This window comes from Wyeomyia smithii, chromosome 2 (genome assembly GCF_029784165.1).
Source record: "Wyeomyia smithii strain HCP4-BCI-WySm-NY-G18 chromosome 2, ASM2978416v1, whole genome shotgun sequence".
In the NCBI taxonomy this organism is placed as follows: Eukaryota; Metazoa; Arthropoda; class Insecta; order Diptera; family Culicidae; genus Wyeomyia; species Wyeomyia smithii.
The window spans coordinates 184,130,565-184,150,713 of NC_073695.1; the positions used below are offsets into that span (position 1 = coordinate 184,130,565).

The 20,149-nt window shown below is 41.0% G+C and overlaps 1 protein-coding gene across 7 annotated transcripts in view; it reads left to right on the plus strand.

Moving 5' to 3' along the window:
* The window catches only part of LOC129725953 (carboxypeptidase N subunit 2-like), a 279,622-nt gene that overhangs the window by 46,150 nt on the left and 213,323 nt on the right, over positions 1 to 20,149 (plus strand). The gene's annotated exons all lie outside the window — the stretch shown is intronic.

Below are 20,149 nucleotides of genomic sequence, written 5' to 3' on the forward strand. Positions count from 1 at the left end.
TTCGACGATAAAGTTCCTTCCATACATGTCATTACCACGCAAGGGTAGAATTTATTTATCTAAAATTGAAAAATTTGTTCTAAAGGACACATCAGTTGTCACGAAACAGTTTCCATATTTTTATTAGATTTCCTCAGACATTCAAAGCTCTATACATTTTTAACTAGTTAATGATGTATCACGAAAGTTAGTATAAATTTTGTAGTTAACCCTCAGAAATTTTAAATTATTATAATTTAAGTTTAAAAGCAAAATAACTTTCAGGTTGCTGGAAATTTAGAATGAAAAGTTTCAAAAACTCGGCTCTGTGAATTGAGAAAGGTTCAAAGACTTACGTCTACGGATCATAGATCTTAGCGTAGTAACACATTTCCCACTGCTGGTGCAATTTGGGCATGAGCATGAGCATGATTGACCGCCCGCGGTTGCTACTCCGTTATTGCCAGATCAGCAGTAATTACACAGAGAACCAATAGATGATGCTTGGGACCAACATGCATCTTTTCCACTGCTGGTGCAATTTGGTGCAAAATTTAGCAACAACTCTTTTGGTTGTGGCTCCACTAGGTCGATTATGACGACCACAAAATGGCGGTAATCGATACACATTTCATAACTCGTGGAAATTTATCAATGCAATTGTTGTTCGTTTGTAAGTATTTCCATAATGAAATAGCATAATATACTGAACAATTTTGACTTTGACAGATGACCCTTGAACGCCATTATGTACCAGTGCTGACAACTTGTGCAAAATGTCCTAAAATCACATTTCATAAATGTGTAGTTAGATAACATATTTTTTTACATTAATCATTACTTATTCTTTTACTTCTTCACGTTTTAACTTTTTTAATGGCTTTACACAAATACATGAAGCATTTTGTCTATGAGTCCAAGAGTCTAATATTTTTCTAAACGTACGCATTTTGGCACTGGCTTTATTCCAAGCATTATAGCTCAGAATCCTTTGGCTGTAAAAAGAAACTGTCTGAGAATGAAATGTGGGGAGCGGTCGCTGTCTTGTAAAAAATATACGCTGTGATCAAAAATTTTCATCCAGCATCATAAAAATAATAATTTACCAAGAAAAAGAGTAAACTTGTGCCTTAATTTTTTCCAAAAACTTACAATTTTTTGTTAACATTCCAGGATGCAGAAAATAGGAATAATGTTTTAATTGAAGGTTAAAGTTTAAAACTGTCTTTTGGGCAATTCTCGCTGAAACCGTTCTACACTGGTGACATTAGGTCTTTAAAAAGGATATTTTCGTATCTAAATGATTGAAAGTAATGAAAAAGTTAGAAAACCACTTTGGTTAGTTCATATTGATGGACCCCTCGGGCACCAAGGAGTCAAACGGTTTTTGGAAAAGTTGGCATTTTGAGCAATTCTTGATCTTTTTGTTGATCTATTGCTCTTGCATTTGTCATTAAACCAGCACGTCGTTTTAAAGAAGAATGATTCAGCTTTCATTAAAAAAAATCTGGCCGCCATCTTGGGTCTCACAGCTATCTTGGATTTCATGCAAAAAAACTTATTTTTAATTTACCACCACCATTGGAAAGCTGAGAAAAAAAGCTTTGAGATACATTTAGAAAAAATGGTAAACATCGAGTTTACCTTGTCATTCAGCTCACTTTTCGAAATCGAACTTCGAACTGTTCAACGCTCGGCCAATATCTAAGCAACGCAATATCTTGAGCCTGTAGTGAGGTTGCGTCGGCTGGATCTGCTGCGATGTCCTGCTGGATTCCAGTTACTTGTAGCTTTCGTGTCCGCTTCCTCCACTACGTTCCGAATTTCTGTTGCTATCAGCTTCTGATGGCACCAGCGATGAAGCTCAGCATTTGAAATCTGGTTATGGGGCCACCAGGCACGAATTATTCACCGCAAGCATCAATTTCACGTTTGATCTCTTCTTGATCTCTATACGTTTCGTAGACTCGCAAAAGCAGCCCTAGCCTGTTTGATCCCTGCACCTATGTCGCTCTTTCTACCGCCATCTGACGCTATCTGGCTGCCGAAATATTGTGAACTTTCGACTTTCTCCACTAGTTGCCCTGCTACTGTAGAGTGTAAATGATTGTTCATACTTACATCCAACGATTTGGTTTTGTTGACGTTAATGTTAGGACCGGCCACCAAGAAGTGTACAGCTAGGTCGTCGAGCTTACCCTGCATGTCGAAGCGCCGTTGTGCTAGTAATGCAACGAAAAAGTCGACGTTGTTGAGCAGCGGCCAATTGCACCTACCATGATCTCGTCGAATGATGAGGAACAGTAGCGGAGATAATATACATCCTTGCCTCACACCAGAGACTATCCGAATAGGGTCGGACAAGTCTCTGTTATGAAGACCTATGTGCAAGCCTTTTATCTGGAACTCCTTGTCAATGTCAAGGCGCCCCACAGATTTTCGTGGTTAAGTTGGTCAAAAGCGTCTTCGTAGTTCTCAGAATATTTAATATAGGGACTCTTAGAATTCATTACACAGCAAGGTATTCGAAAATGAATCAAGAAATTGATATTTGATTAATAAAAACAAAGTCACAGTGAGTTGAAGAGTGCCTTGACAAGGTGTTTTCGAAAAGATGACTTTGCGAAACGATTGCTGAAAAACTACTTACCGATTTTCTTCATGTTGAAAAAAATGTGCGTTATCAGAGTTGTCAGTATGTACACGAACAATGTTTTTTTTTTATTGAAGTGTCTTAAACACGGATGTTTTGGGAAAAACGTTCCACAAAACCGAAATACTTATAAGAATCATTGTTCATAAACTCGGAATAACCTTATTCTTTATTATAAGTAGGGATTTGTAATTTCAGTTGAGGCTGTATGGTATACACCGCAAACCTCTTTACAAAAATAGTTTTGAGGTAACGGCCTGCTTGCTTTTTTTGTTTGGAAACTGTAGTTTCTATCAGAAAATGCTAAGTTTTATGTTATAAAAAAAATTCTACACACTTTGGAAAAAAACTTACCTATTTTTATTTATTTTTTATTTTTTTTTACCTCTACATGAAATTTCAGAGTGAAAGATATTCTCTTACGAATTTGGTTAGTACTTGACTTGTCGAACAGTGGTCTTGGTTGGACATAAGAATTGTTGTCTTCCACTATGAGCCTCTCCGTCTCGTCTCCGATGGAATTGTCTTAAAACCCATACTTACCGGGCCATCGACACCCTAACGACGGTAGATGATTTTTCTGCTGGTATTGTTGTCGGCAGTTACCAGAGAGCCCAGGTACACGAACTTGTCGACCACCTCGATTTCATCACCACCAACTTGAACTAGAGGTGAGAAGTAAGCCTTATCTTCTTTTGAATCCCTCCTTTTCATATACTTCGTCTTTGATGCATTGAACAGTCCAATCCGTTAGGCTTCGACCTTCAGTCCGATGCTCGTATGCACGCTATCTTTACAAAGATCGGAGCTACGATATCTATATCATCGGCGAAGCTAAACAGTTGTACCGACCTTCAGAATATCGTGTCACTCTTGTTAATCCTTGCTCTTCTAATCACACCTTCAACATCAATATTAAATATTTGGTACAAGAGACTATCGCCTTGCCTTAAACCTTTTCGAATTTGGGGACTCGAGAGTGATACCTGGTACTCGAAGCCCACACATCTTTTAATCCATCCTCGCTTTGACCAATCGCGTTAGTTTGTCCGGGAATCCATAGTCGTGCATAATCTGCCGTAGCTGATCTCAATCGATTTTTTTCCAATGTGTGCCTGAAGGGCACTGGGTTCTGGAATTCCACTGGGACAGTCTTACTGATTGTCTTTTGTGGCTGGCCCAGATTGCTGTGCACAGGTTACGGATTGCTCGTACTCATTGATGGAGTAGAACTGTTTTGTTGTAAACCTGTACCCCAATTAGGTACAACATAGTTGATGAAACTAATGACCTTCTTGGGATTAGAGCTCCATACTTGGTATGGAGTTAAAAGGTAACTTCCTAAGAAGTTGTACCTAGAGGAAGCAAGAGCTCCGCAAGAGCAAAGCAAATGCTCTGAACTCTCTGGTTCAGATTTGCAGAATCGGCAGGTGTCGTTCAACACTACACCGATTTTCTTTAAATGATAAAAAGCGGGACAGTGTCCGGTAAGGAGTCCCGTGATTATCCGTAGTTCATTACGATTTAGACTAAGTAACTTTTTGGCGGTTCCGGGGTTCGGATAGATTAACTTTTTAGCTTGTCAACAACCCTGTACCTGTTGTCATTGGGATGCTATTTCTAGCCTTTCCCAAGTTAGTAGTTCGCTTTCGATAGCGGAATTGGACGTACCCAGAAACGGCTCGGGGCCAATAAACCGCTGAGCTGATCCCTGTCTTGCTAGGTAGTCAGCTTATTCATTACCCTCGACTCCGCAATGTCTGGGCACCCAAAAAAGAAAAACTGAGTTCTGCCGGGAGAGTTCCCGTAGAGTTTCAATGCATTCCCAAACAAGTTTGGAAGTGCGTTTGACGGACTTAAGTGCTAGTAGTGCTGCTTGACTGTCCGAGAATATACCGATTTTCGCATGTCTGTAGTTGCGTTTCAGACATATTTTTGCGCAGATATATATGGCATATACCTCTGCTTGAAAAACGGTGGGCCATTTGCCCAGGAAAAATGTTTCCCTGATACCGGGTCCGCATATACCGGATCCCGTTAGGGACCCCATTTTCGAGCCATCCGTATCAAAACTGACGATGCCAGGTGGAAGATTAGGCCCTCCATTGTTCCACATAGAGCGGTTTGTTTCCATCACTTTATACGAAATATCCATGTTGGTTCTAACGTCCATCCCGTCGGAGACTGTAGTTAATAGCGGAGTTAGTTTAAACTCCCTAAGTATGCGAAGGCCGATTTGGTCCCGTTCGAGTATAGTTATCCTCCTTTGCAACCTTAGAGCGCCAAGCTCTGCTTCCTTTTTCACATGAAGATGTAGAGGCAGTAGGCAGAGCATTGCTTCCATGGCTGCAGTTGGAGTTGTTCGCATAGCGCTGGTGACCGAAAGACATGCAAGTCTAATTCGGGTTTGGCTTGCGCAGTCTTTTCGTTCACCTTAGGCCACCACACAAGGGCAGCATAGGTGGTTCTTGGTCGGGCAATGGTCTTGTAAGACCAGAGTGCCAAGTCTGGTTTTAGTCCCCAGGTCTTACCGAACAGAGTTCTGCAGGTCAAGTCGCCGAGGTCGCTTTCTTAGCGGCAAGATCCAGTTGTACAGACCAATTCAGTTTCTTATGCAGAATAACTCCGACCCAAGTAACACACGTTGGTACAGAATAGGTGACGTTACCTATTCCATGACATCTCTATCACCAGAAAAGCGCAAAACATGAAGGCTAATAGAACAAGTACCGATAACAGCATGAAAGCAAGCCAACTTGATAGAATTAAGTGGCATAATACATCTCGAGTACTAATACGGCATTATCAGTGGCAGTTTTAATTGATAATAAATTGATGACAAAAAATAATTTTCAACCTTTCAAAAAGAGTTGTTTTTTTTGCTTGAATATTAAAATTGTTTTCGCATAGTTTCAACGTTATCTGGAACAAAACTAGAAAACGTTGTTAGATATACAATAGCAAAAAACTGAATTGATATTGGTTACACTGCAAACGTTTTGTTTATCTTTTAATGGCACGTTTTGACCCACTTCGAATAAATATAGAAATCGTTCATATAATTTAAATATTAATTTGATCAAGTATTTTTAAGTTGAGTGTTGAATGCTACGACTGTGTACTAAGGAAAAGCATTTTACAGGTACGTAATGTTGTTATTAGATTGTGTAATGTCTTACGAAAAGACCAAGTGATAGTGATTGTTATTCTTGAACTCATGTTTTTGAAAAACATCTCCAAAACCAGAAAAAATGAGCTTGTTTTCGAAATGCGGTTGTATTACTGATGAAAATCAACTTCAAACACAATATAATAACACAAGTTTTTAATTGCGCTTGTAGTACACTTATATGACTACTTTCGTTGTAATCTATTTTCTAACATGTTTTGTGTGTTACTTGGGGAGGTATTTGACTTAATTGCTTAAGCCCAGTCTGACTCCATTCAGTATTGGAGGAGTGATGGAGATCTTCTCTCGTCTACTGAATGGAATTAGGACTGTTTTTAAGGGGTTTATGTTTAGACCCTCCTGTAGACACCATAACGTGGTGGCATCCAGAGCCGCTTGCATTCGGCTCGACAGAGTTGCGTCATCTTTACCTCTGACGATGAGGACGATGTCATCAGCGTATCCAATGACCTCGTATCCAAGCTGTGAAAGCTTATTGAGAAGTGCGTCGACAACTAGTGACCATAACAAGGGCGAGAGAACTCCTCCTTGCGGGCATCCCTTGATCACTGACATTGTTACAGACGAAACACCCAAGGTTGCTGTGATCACTCTGCTAGAGAGCATTGCGTGTATCCAGCTCCTCGAAGTGTGGTCGATTCCCTTATTGGAGAGAGCCGTATTATTTGATGCAAAGGACGTGTTATCGAAGGCCCCTTCAATGTCAAGACAGGCACAAAGCGCCGTCTCCTGATAACTCAGGGACTCTTCAATCAACGTCACTAAGCTGTGAAGTACAGTTTCTGTTGACTTGCCGCTTCGATAGGCATGTTGGTTCCTATTCAGCGAGGAGTCTTGAAGAAACTCATCACGGATATATTTATCCATTATTTTCTCCATCAACTTGAGAAGTGATGAAGTCAGACTTATGGGTCCGAAAATCTTAGGTAAGGTTTTATCCTTGCTTCCAACTTTGGGGATAAACACCACCTTCACCTTCAGCCAGTTATCTGGAATATGGCCCAGGATAAAGCTGGCTCTGAAGAGGTTAATGAGTTCGGACATGATAGCTGCCGCCGATTTTTGTAGAAAGATAGTGTCGTATGTCGATTGCAAATCGATGAATAAATAATGTGTGGGCACGTTATATTCGCAGTGTTTTTTCCTAACCTCCTGAACTACGAATTCCAGTTGTAGCATTCTCGCCCGTACTACGTTCTTCTCTTTCACTAACTGTTTACACTCGCCGTCAAACCAGTTGTTCGTATGATACGGACCCCTTGTACCTAATAGCGCTACATCGGTGCTAGCTATGGCGGATCCAATTTTCCTTCAGCCATCTTCATGAGTAGCTGCGCTAAGCTGATCTTATTCCTATGGAACCCCGTCGTCTCGCAGTTGCTCAATATTCAGTCGCAGCATCCGACTTTGGTGGGTATTATGCACCTTCAAGCTTTGAGCTTTGAGCGTATGCATACAGCTACTAGGTAGTAGTCCAAATTTGTATTCGCATTGCGGTAGGTGCGAATGTTGATGACGTTGGAGAAAAATCTGCCGTCGGTTAGAATGTTGTCGATTTGATTCTCTGTGTGTTGACCGGATGATCTCAGCAGAAAGTATTTCCAACGATGTGGAAGAAATCGGCAATGTTTCCAGCTTCTCTCCTTTGACTCAATTCGTCTCATTTTGTTTAAGCCGTGTTGGAGACGGAGAATAAGTAGACACAGAACTGAAAGCTGCTTTCGATCGAGTCGAAATACTGCTGGGTTGGATCGAGAAACTTGGGAACTCTGGTGATCTCACAAAATGAATTAATTCATACCTGACGGACATATTTTACCAATCCCACAGGCGTTCCACAAGGGAGCAGTGTAGGTCCGCTCCTTTTCACATTTTTCATCAACGATTTCCCCACTTCACTACCACCTAGGTGTCGCTCACTGTACGCAGATGATCTAAAAATATTCGCAGTAAACAAAGCCTTATCAGACTGTCTGGAACTACAACATTTGATCAACGAGTTCGAGGTATGGTGCACGAAGAATCCGTTGGCTCTAAGTGTTCAAAAGTGCAACGTGATCCAATCATAATTGTTAACACAGTACTGAATTCTACAGTGCAATGGGTAGCAGTACGTGAATTCGTTGTCTTGGTGTAAACCTTGATAGCGCGCTTTTGTCCACACTTTAATGAAAAAATCACGAAGGCTAACCGTCAGTCTGTTTTATTTTTAAGAAAGCTGCTGGGTTCCTGGATCCTGACTGTCTTCGATCGCTCTACTGTTCGCTGGTGCGCTGTATTCTCGAGTCTTGTTTGGTAGTCTGTTGCCCAGCTCAAGCAAACTGGGTCGCTAGAATCGAATCTGTCCAGAAAAAATTTCTTCGCAGGCTTCCTTGGTATAACCCGTCAGATTTGCCCTAATATGAAGCTCAATGTAAACTACTAAACTACTGGGACTTGAAATGCAGCGACGAACTACAGCTCAAGCCGTTTTGGTTGCGGAACTCTTATCCGGACATATTGTTTGCCCTACAATACAATAGCAGATGAACCTTTACGCACCTAAGAGACCGCTCCGCACAAGGGACTTCATGTACCTTGAGCTGAGCAGAGTGAATAAGGGCTCTTTACTCCAATCCGATTAATGGCCACACAATTCAATGCTATCTGCGAACTTTTCGACTTTGGAATGTCGATCGATGCATTCAAATGACGACTCTCTTGTGATGATAACCATTTTAAGATATTTAGTGTAATCGTGTATGTAACTTAGATTCAGTAAGTCATTGAGACTTTACAAAAAATAACGCATAACAAATATCGTGTGTGAATTCGCATAATTTATTTTAAAGAGCGCTTCACCTACTACAATGGCCTCAGATCAGTATGTTTTGAATAACACTAGCGCCTTTCTGTGATACTTGTGGATGATGTAGGTGATTCCTCGGTCTCTAGTATCAAAAAGTATTAGACCAACATTTCTAAATCAACTTACCCAGCTACGATCATCAAAAACTAAGATCACCAGAACTTTTGCATCGAGAATTGTGACTTCCACACATCATTTTGAAGGTCCTTTGTGGAATTTCAGCTAATTATGGTCAATCGTAGGCAATACACCCGATGTGAACACAGTTTACTCGATCGTTACCGCATTTTCTTGCCCACTAAAATTCTATTCCTAAGAGTTTTAAGCTTTTTCGTATTTCTTTATTAAAGACCTCTTCTAGAAGGCACAACATGAAATTATTTTTCAGATTTAAATTACCATATTTCACCGACCTAAACAACATATTGATTTAGCAGTGTTCATTCAACAATGAAATATCCAAAATGACCTCGATAAAATAACGTTGCCCTAATCATCTTTAGTTCGTAATTATTTCAATATTCACTTGCGTCACACACACACAAAACATAGCGAGAAATCCAGCTCGCCCATTCAAATACCCACATAATCGATGCGCCAGTCACACTACAAAGAGCCCAAAATCTTAATCAATTCGTTTAGGATATGCTTCGTTCATTTTGCTTTTCTAAAGATTCCCTTAAAAATAGCCACCTATCTGTAAACGCTTCCCCGTTCGGATGAAATTGGATTATACTCGATTCCATCCTTTGATGGTCAAGTTTCGCCATAATCCGGTGCTAAACCAGACCCCGGGGGTAACCGCATCACCTCTGCCCTTGTCGGCTCTTATCGTCAGAATCGTCGCTTGGAAGCCCATTTACCCGAGCAACCACTTTCCCCCCACACTGCATTGCTAACTGAGTACAGTCCTTCTTTCCAGAAAAAAAAAAGCAAATCGAAGCTGCCGCCACGGTTCTGGAGCAGCAGCATCAAGCAGATATGCTTTTCATATTACTGTCAATTTGGAGAAAGCTTTGCCAAAAGAAAAATCGGCAAGCCACAGACGCAAGCGAAAAACGTTCTTCAATTTCATCGAGAGAGGGAAAAAAGTCATGAGCCTTGCAAGGACAGCACCGGGTGCTTTGTAAAAATCAGGTTCGGTAATCGGATTTCCTTGCGTATCGCAGTTCCATCCGCCCACTCGCTTCAGACCGACTGATTGGAAGAGTTCAGCGCGCCTGCCTTATTTTTTCCTCCATTTTCCGAAAGGTGAATGTAGAACCTAATATTCGGGCCGGGATTTAACTTTCTTGAAACAAGCAGAACGAAGCTGCTGGTTTGCGATGACGTAGGATGCACACTGTGAAGTCACTAGATCCTCTTATGTGGATTTTTTATGTGCTTCCAAGCTGCACAGATTCTTGGAAGATATTTTTTCCCTATTCGTTTAGCTGAGGACACACGGCTCAGATTTAACGATTGAGAATTTGCTGCACGGTTGAAAAGGTTCACTGTGGCCCATAAAAAATTGTTCGAACATTGAAGAATAAGTACTCTGCCGCAGCGTCTTCTCAGTACCGCAGCACCGGGCGGTGGACGGTTGTTGAAAAATTGACAAGCTCGAGCTGGATGGTAAGCGAGCAAGTAGATAAGCGAGAAAAAAATCTTCGGAACCGTAACCTAGATTCCGAAGATAAAACGTACCCACCAGCGCAGTGGTGCAAATATTCTTCGATGAATGAACATTGAGGCTCTTTATTCCGACAAGAAGACGCAATCATGGGTAAAAAATGGTTTTGATTGACGGGTTCTATTCTAGTGATTGTCATTCAGCCTCGAGCGCCGCAAGCAATTATCGTGCGGGTTGAGCTGAGAGAAAATCGAGGAGTCTGTTTGGGAAGGTAAGGTGTCGGACTTTAAAGCTGACACCAAGGAAATGAAAATCGCTTTCAAATTTAAAAGAAAGTTACATCTCAATCGCTTAAACAGAAAAACACGGTGAGAAGGATTTCGAAAACTTGTTATCTTAATGCTAAAAGAAAAAGTATACTATGCTAAACTAAATTGGCTTTCATCTACGCTAGCACTAAACTTATTTAGGATGCAAACGAGACAATTCGCAAAACCCGGAAGCGTTGGTAACAATACAAACAAACCGGAACCGAAAATGGAAACACAATCAATTGTCAAACAACGTAAATAGCATTCTGAGTGAATAACTTAACCGTCCCGCTCCTCACTGAAGCTGGAATAATTCATCATCCGTGCCCAATTTCATTTCCAATTCCCCCTGCCTAGCCGGTGCTGAAACACATACACACAAAGTACTGCTATCCTTCGTCACGTCATGGCCCACCATCCTCTGTACCGCCCCCAACATAATCCGGAACGACTCGAACCGGCTGACATGCAGATAAACGTTTTCGGTCATTATGGAAAATACATTTCACTCAATTCGTGTGGCATGCCTAAACGATCGATTTCCATCTATCATTTAAAATGGGCCTGTAAGCAGGCGGAATGCGTACCCTTCGTCTGTCAGTGTGATAGACACAGAGGGGAGGCTACCTCTACCTCGCCGGGTTCGATCGCAAGAAGCCGTACACATTACGCAGCCACGGATGACAGTCGGGTGAATGTTTACAACGATGTTTGTGAGAGGAGTAAATAAGTTCGGAGGTAAAACAAAATTTGGATGCAAGCATGAATTCAATTTTCGAAATTGTTTTGTTGAAGACAAACGAAATTTCAACTCTCAGAATCTGCCAGCAGTGCACTGATTCAATATACCTATCAAGTAAAATTCCCCTTTCTATTTGCCACTGGCTGTTGCTGTTCCTTGCTTGACATTCGCGAACTAATGAATGAAGATGAATCGCCTCATTTGCTGGTTCTTCAATTCTCTCAGCCCAATTTCGAAGTAAAAAAAAAGGTACCGAGAGTAGAAGACGAAGTTTTCACGATAATGCCGCCTCATAATAAAACCTAAATAAATCATTCTTCAAATATTTACCCACTTGACCAAAATTTCCCCGTTTCTTCAAACCTAGCTTTCAATTTACAGCGGCACGCGTCTGTTTATCAACTGCCGTACGATGGAGTACATTTGAAAACGATATTCAAGCAACAGACTTTCGCTGAACAGAACAATTGAACAGTCCAGTTGACTCCCCTGTACAGTAAATTGAGAATCGTCTTGCACAGAAAAAATCATCCAAGCGATTCCCGCACCACACAGAATTTGTCAGAACATTTGACAGAATTGTGACTCCAATCAGCGCCGCCGTCAAACTCGGGGAGAATGCAAACATCTGAACGACTGCCTGACTTACTGACAAATCAAACACTGATGCATAGCTAGCCTGAGCGCTCTGGTGACCAATCAGGAGTTAATTAATTAAATAATTAATTTTTAAATTGAACCGTAAACGTCAATCTCCATTCCCAGAGCAGCAGCTTCGCTCACTGTCAGTTTGTCACGCACTTGACCGAGTGGCAAACCTCCCAAGCGAATCGCTGAGAAGTTCAAACATCGGAACACGTAAGGTATAATGCATTTCCTGAACCGGTAAGCTCTGCTGCTACTGTTCTCCGGTTGAGGTTACATAATACGTGCTCTCACTCTAATTGGCAAGATCATGGACGACAATTTCGCATTCTCATTTGCGCCAGTGCTGTTCATTCAGCACAGCAGAAGCTTGTTGGCCTAGCTAATTAATTATAACTGTCCATCGCAGCCACTAGCTGTCGCAATCCGGGTGGATTTTACTGACCCGTGAAAAGGATGTGTAATATTAATATTTCATTCAACGTCGCACACGGGTCCGCAGTGAGCGTTGTGGCGCATTACTGTCGTATCATTCACGGGCTTGTGCTTCAAAATCGGTGATTGCTGTAACGTTGTGAACTTTCAGTAGAATTGATTCTCGGTATCAACCCAATTATTTTGCAGCTCTGATCAGCATCATCAATTTGGCTTTCGTTGGTGTGGAAATCTTGTTTTGAGCTGTCGGAAAGTTCGGTTTGAAACGTACACATAAGGAATTTTAGCTGCTCCGAGCAAAAATTCATGCCAGCCTATCTTATGCGCTCTAGTGTATTGTGGCAATTCTGATTTCCATTACAGGAACAAACCATGGAATGTTTTACCAGATCGCAGATCTTTAAATAATATGACAGCTTCCTTTAAAAAAAATCATGAATATATTTACTCAATTAAATAAAAATTTAGCGAGAGCTTTTGTTAATCAAGCCAAAATTCCAGATTACCTAATAGGTATAAATATAAAAGGGGTGAATATGAAAACTTTATAATTAGGTAAGATAAACTCTAACGCCGTCAATATTGGCATTCTTAAAAAAATGGGGGAGGCAACATAATGTTAGTAAATGGGGAGTCATATTAAACGTTACTTATTGGTACATAGGAAGATACATGCTAAGAAATCTAGAGATCTGAAGTAAGATAGCGACCCTAGACGTCATTTTGAACCCGAGATGGCAACTTCCAGTTTTAGAAAAAAAAAACAGTTTTGAGCGATCAATCACCATCCAATGTGGGTGCGTGTTTATAAATTCGGAAAGGTGCCTAGAGGCTGGAAACTAGGTCCTGATGCCATCCTAAAATCCAAGATGGTGACTTTCGGTTTTTGTAAAAAAAACCTGTAATGGTCAAATATCACCTAAAATGGGTATTTTCGGGATTGTGAAGTCCAGTTACTGGAAAACAGTCTAAAATGTTTAAATAACATCCAAGATGGGTGTTTCCGAAGTCGTGATGATACTTAGGAGCCATAAAGTAACTTCAAACGTCATTTTGAATTCCGAAATGGCGGCTTCTGGGTTTTGAAAAACAGCATAAAATTGCCAAATACAATCCAATTGCTCCGTACGTTACAAAAATACCGTAAAAAACCACGTAAATTCCGAAATTCGCCCAAAAACTCATATAAAAAATCGCTTAGTGTATTTTTTTATAAACATGACCGAGAGCCCGAAATACCCATACTCATCGATTTCGTTCAGAAATTTCTGGTATGTAGGAACTGCTCCATTATTCATCTCAGCCCATATATTCATCTCATACAACATGAAAACACAATTGAAAACAGGAAAAATCGCATATTTTCTTCTTTGACCAATCTGCTAATCCATGGAATGGATTCTTCTTAGTTCACTTTAGTTTCCTCATAATGTATAATTCTCATGAACTCACTTAATAGCACGAAATTTGATATTATAGTTGGGCATCTGCACTCTAAAACTCATTTAATTCAATCACCTACCTCAGAAAACAAAATCTGCGCATTGTTCTATACAGCTACAACGGGAGCCGTTCAGCAGCCAACCAAAGTTTTTCTCATCACCAGCGGACCACTTTTTATTTTGATCACTAAACAAAATCACTCGCTGCAGTAAGAATACTTTGATCTTTGAAATGTTCACTTCAAATTTACTAAAACAAGCTTGAAATAACAGAAATATATGAAATGAATTTTCTACAATTTCTAAATTTCAACTGTATGTATTTCCATCTGTTTTCACTGCGTTGAAGAAAATCAAAAGTTGCCAAATCAGTTTCTGTTAATACAAAAAGTCATAATGAAAATGTTGAATTATTCCGACCTAATTGACATAAATCTACAACACTTCAGTGGTTACCTAGGTTACCAATTTTGCAAGTAAACAACTACAGCGGACATCTAGGTAACCTACTACGACCTAGATACTACGGCTGCGACTACATTCATTCACGATAATGTGTTTTTCATGATTAACAGTGTGATGAATATGGGGGCGTCGTGAGATGAATAATTGAGCATGATTCAAGTTTTGAGATGGATATGGAAGCGTTGTGAAAAATGGTCTGTTTTACAAAATGCAGGATAAATCTAGTTTATTTTAATGAATATAAAATGCTGAACGATTCCATAAGAGCACGTAAGCATATTTAGTTTATTTGTTCAATGATTTTGTGAAAATTTGGAGTTTAATCCGTGCATTCTTCGTGAATATCGGCTCAATGAGATGAATAATGGAGCAGTTCCCCTATATTAGGAGAAAGAATCGAATTTACTTATTATACTCATGCGTCCTTAGCACCTAAAAGTGGTGCATAGGTCCGAGTTGAATGATTTCTATCTCTGGACGGCTGTTCGCTTTAGCCTTAACCTGGGCCCAGGTCAGACTCCTATCGACTTCTTTAATTTCTCTACGTCGCTACGATTCCCTGCGTCTGTGAGTGCTTGTTTACAAATTTCGTTGCCACTCCTCCGAAGTGTGCGGCCGAACTACCGCCACTTTCTTTCTCGACTTTCTGTTGCTTTTGGGTTCTGATTTTACCAACGATGGAGTTCGGCAATTGAGATTCAGTTGTGGTTTTAGGCACGAATTTTATACAACTCCCTTACTAACACGCAGAGTATATTACAAAAGTTCACATCAATGGACAACGTAATTCTAATTCCCTAACAAAACAAAAACACGCAGAGAATCCTGAGTAAGAATCCCCAGGATACCTGTTGGAGGATGGGACCGGTTACCTCCAAATTTCGATAGCTCGTTGTAAGTTGCATCCAAACCCCAGCATCGACGGAATTCTGCTACTCCCAGCAGAATAACCAGACATGATGCGCCTTTATCTCCAACAACTAACGCATTTTGCACTGATAACACTGCTTTATTGAAAACATTTAACACAAACTATATGGTTAATTTTATTTCCTTAACTGTTACAATTAATGACTTAAGGTGAAACCTCATTGAATCCAAAAATGGCCGACTTCGAGTCACCACTTCGAATTTTCAAAAGCACAAGACTCGGAAATACTCATTGCGTTCCCTATGAAAATTCTATTTCATGTTTGCTTCACCACAGCAAACATCAAATAGCATTTTCACAGGGAACGCATTAACTATTTCCGAGTCTTGTGCTTTCGAAAATTCGAAGTGGTGACTCGTAGTCGGCCATTTTTGGATTCAATGAGGTTTCACCTTAAATTAAATGAATAGATTAGCATGCGGTTCCACCGCCAATGCTATCCGGTGACTGAAAGGAGACTGGCGCGCTGCTCCAGCAGCGCTTTAATAGATAAGGATCCGGATAAGGATAAGGATGGCGACGTCTCATCAATCGGCTTATCGGTGGCATCTCTCCGGTGAGAGATTCTCACTCTACAAGCGATCGGGTAAATTCCTTCGGCGATCGATGGGTTTATCGGTAGCATGTCTTCGGCTCTAGCTCCAGTTCCGATATCGCTCCAGCTTTGCTATCGCTCTAGCAGCGATCGGTGTCGATGAGAAAATGATAGCGGCTGATCAATCATTGTCTGCTCTGCAGTAGCCGATATGGATTGATCGGCTTCCTTATGGAGCAGTGTGGCTCGTTCTGTGATATTATTAAAAGGGTTGTAGCGTTGGGGGTACTTGCGAACAATACCTTTAACTCGGTGACGGAATCGTGAAAGGAATCGCAAACACGATCCGGAGGATTCCCACTCAGGATTCTCATTCAAGAATCCTAGAGCCATATACAGGGCATTCCTGAGGATTCTTTTTTTTAGGAATCCTTTTCAAGGACGCTCAGGGATCCAATGTGAGGAGTCCTAGAGAATCTATGCGAATCGTATGTGTTCGTCCGGGCTGGCCTTGGTTGACGATGACCTGCAAAGCAGCCCTAGCCTTCTTGATCCTTGTACCTAAGTCGCTCTTCGTACAACCATCCGACGCTATTTGGCTGCCGAGGTATTAGAAGCTTTCGAATTTCCCCACTAATTGCACTAACAGTTGGAAGAATTGTTCACGTTTATATCCAACGATTTGGTTTTGTTGGCGCTGATGTTAAGACCAATCACCGAGGAGCATGTCCCCAGATCGAGCTCACTCTGCATGCAAAATCATCAGCCTAACCAAAGTCGTTGAGGTGGTAATGAGCTCCCAGAGCAGCTCAGGGTTCGGAACGCGGTCAATTGCGCCTACCATGATCTCTTCGATAACGATGAGGAACAGTAGCGGTTATAATATACATCCGTCGAAAGCTTTTTCGCTTTTTCGTTGTCAATAAATGCCAAATAAGGGACTCTTGAAATTCATTGACATACTCCAGGATAATGCGGAGCGTGGCAATATAGTCCACACAGTTGGAGAGTCGCGTCGAACTTCTTCTGTATCCGATCTAGAAAACCTTGGCACTGGACTTCGAGAACAATGCACAGTAGCATGATACCTTGCCAATTGTCTCGTACAGTGAAATTCCCATTCGTGGGGGCCTTCACGGCTCCACTATGACGCCTTGTATCCAGTCGGCCGAAAATATCACGGTGTCCCAGAATAGTTCATGCAGTATTCTTGCGTATAGCATTGGGTCAGTTTAAGCTTTTCTGCTGATATGCGATCGATTCCGGGAGCATTGTTGGATTTCATACATCCAATAGCTACTTCGATCTCCTGCAGTGAAGGCTGTAGAGTTTACGCAAGAGATATGTCGCAGTCTTGGCGGATCCTGACGAGATGTTGATGGCTGGTCGGTTGTCGAAACTTGAAGAAGTTAATCGAATTGCTCAAACCAGCGTTTTAACTAGTCAGTGAGGTCGGTAAGTAGCTGTCCGGTCGCAACTTTCACAGGCATCCTTGGATTCATCCTGGCTCCACTCAGGGATCGTCAGATACCGTAGAGGAGCCGGCTGTCGCCGATTGATGCGCCTCTCTCCTCCACCCACGCTCGCTTGTCCCGTCGACGAGTGCGTTTAACCGAATACCGTTGACGGGCTTCGTCCTTGGCTCCTTGTGCTTTTGCTTCTCTCCGCTTCTCTAGTTTGAACCAGGTTCCATCTGTGATCCACTCTTTCCTCTGGGTGCGCAGCTGAACCAGGTTACTCTTGCTAGTCACGAATAACGTGTATTTGAAGGCCATCCATTGTTGCTCTACGTTGCCACCGTTCGGAATATCCCCTACTGTGATCTCCAGTTCGCCAAAGAACGATCTCTCTACAGCTGGATCAGGATCTTGTACTTGCTCCAAAGTTTTTGAAGCGATCATTCACCACCATCTTATGTTCAGCGCAAAAAACTACATTTCAACTGCGCAGCACGAATTTTTACCGGCTAGATCTGTATCTACTAATTTATTGGAGTTGGTCCGAGCCTTCAGATTGATGCTGTCCATACGGATCTAGAGCTGCTGACCACAAGCTACTTCATACCAAGTGCGATAAACTTGGAACTGCAACTGGAATGGTAGAGTGGCTAGACTCTTACCTACGTAAACGTATGATCGCTGTTAAGCTGGGCTCGTCGCAATCCACTTGGTTTAGTAACAGTACCTGTGTTCCTCAGGGAAGCATACTTGGACCGCTACTTTTTTCGTTGTTCATCAATGACTTCCTTCCATGTGGCACACGATTACTGTACGCAGACAACACAAAAATATTCTAACTTATTGAGACTGTTGAAGATTGTCTCAGGCTTCAATCGCTGATTGACTGCTGCATGGCATCATCTATCATCATCAATATACAAATTTAGATCACAGCTTGGGACTAAGCTTGAAAATTTCAACGATAGAGAGCATACTACTGGTCAAGCTTAACAACGAGCTTATCGAAAAGACTGTTCCCCTAATTTGTAACATGAGAGGATGGGACATTTAACTATATGAAATTTTTCTGTATTTTTTCTAAAGCTTTCAATATTCATTCCCAAAGATTCACGCCACTTAAAACTCTAGTTGAATTATGCTTAAATACTTAATTAGTTTGATCAAATGAATGATTTATAGATAAATATTAAAACACATAGATTTTCTGACTTCTTTGTATTAACAAAAAACAGAAATAATAAAATAAATATAATATCGGGTCACGGGTGGTATTCTGTCGTATATGTTGTGTCGTACTTGTAACTTTTCCATGTACGTGATTCAGCACGAACGGCTGCTAACTTAAATATTACTTTGCTCTAAGATATATGTAGCTTTCACAAGCATTCGTGTTTCAAGTTACAACCAGTTTAGATCCAAACTAACGACGAAGTTATTAAGATTCAAATCTTCTGGTTTACACGATTGATGATATTCTTCGGCAGAATACAGAAATTATATATTTTCCATTATATTGCTGTTCTAAACTGTCGCGTTATTGCCAATTATTGTCATTCGGAGAGTGCGACAGTCGAGATGTCACCCGGGCCGAAGATCGACACAACAGAAAATCGTTAACCACCCGTGTTGGTTTCTCGTCACACGATTCTCTCAAATAAAGAAGCGTACAGTTGAACGCTGCTGTCGAAGTCTGCGAGTGAGGCAACAGTACTTTTCGATACGGTGTCATGCAGAAATGTCAACTGTTCGACACACTGGTCCTGTACACTCAACCCCCTAGTGTCCAGTGCCGCCTTTAGACGGTCCTCAATCACACCTCTAAAAAGTTTTAATCAATACTCAAAAAATGTTTAAAAAGATTCATAGTGATTTTTTCGAACTCCGTCTGAAAATTAACTTAGGCACTAGAGGGTTAAACAGTTGACTGCAAAGTCTGTGTATAATAAACAAAAGGTCAATATCTGAATCGGAATGTAGTATCAAGGTTTTGCTTTGCTTATATGTATAATCCCGCGACGGAGCTACTGTCTTGGATAAAGCTGGTGAGACACAGATCATCTTGTTGATTATGTTTTGTGGCTGGCCCCAATTACTGTATACAGATTACGAGAAACTTGTACTCATTGATGGAGCAGGGCTGGTTGGTAGTAATGCTGTGCCTCAATTCGGTATCGCTTAGTCAAAGAGACAAACAACTTTTTGGGATTGGAATTCCTTACCTGATATGGTAACATCCGAAAAAGTATAACCTTGCAAACACAAGGGCTTCACAATGACCCAGGTTTAGGTGGTAAAGAGCAGGGCACTGTCTGGTAACAACTCCCGTATAGAAACGTAGTTAACAACGCTTGAGACCGAGAAGCCTCTTGATTATAGCAAGGTTTGGAATACGAATCAGTCGCTGTTTAAGCCTTCCCTGACAATACGGCGACTAACAATTTTGATGTTTGCAAAAAAGGCCCATCTTCTCCCTTTCTAATAATATATTTGTAAAGGTATTTTTATAAAGAAATTCAATACTCCGACTAGATGATGCTTTGATTGATGTGCCTGGTGACACGACGTTTCTGTTGACACTTCCATAGTATACGTTCCTCCCTTTGAAGAGTTCACCAATCTAAACTATCGTCTGGCGACCTCGATTTTGACCAATTTAACCCCTTAAGGAATTGATGATTTTCTAGCCTTACTTCAATGTTTTGCGTAATTTCTATATAAAATGACAAAAAAGAACGTGCTCTGAACACAATTACATCATAGAGAGAGCTGACAACAATAGTTGAACTGTTGAATAATTGAGAAAATAGAACGTCCGATAAATATGCTAATGCGTTTTCGTTTTCGCGGTGTAGCGGACTATACTTTGCAGCTTCAAATAAAACATTTTCAGTGTCGTTGCAT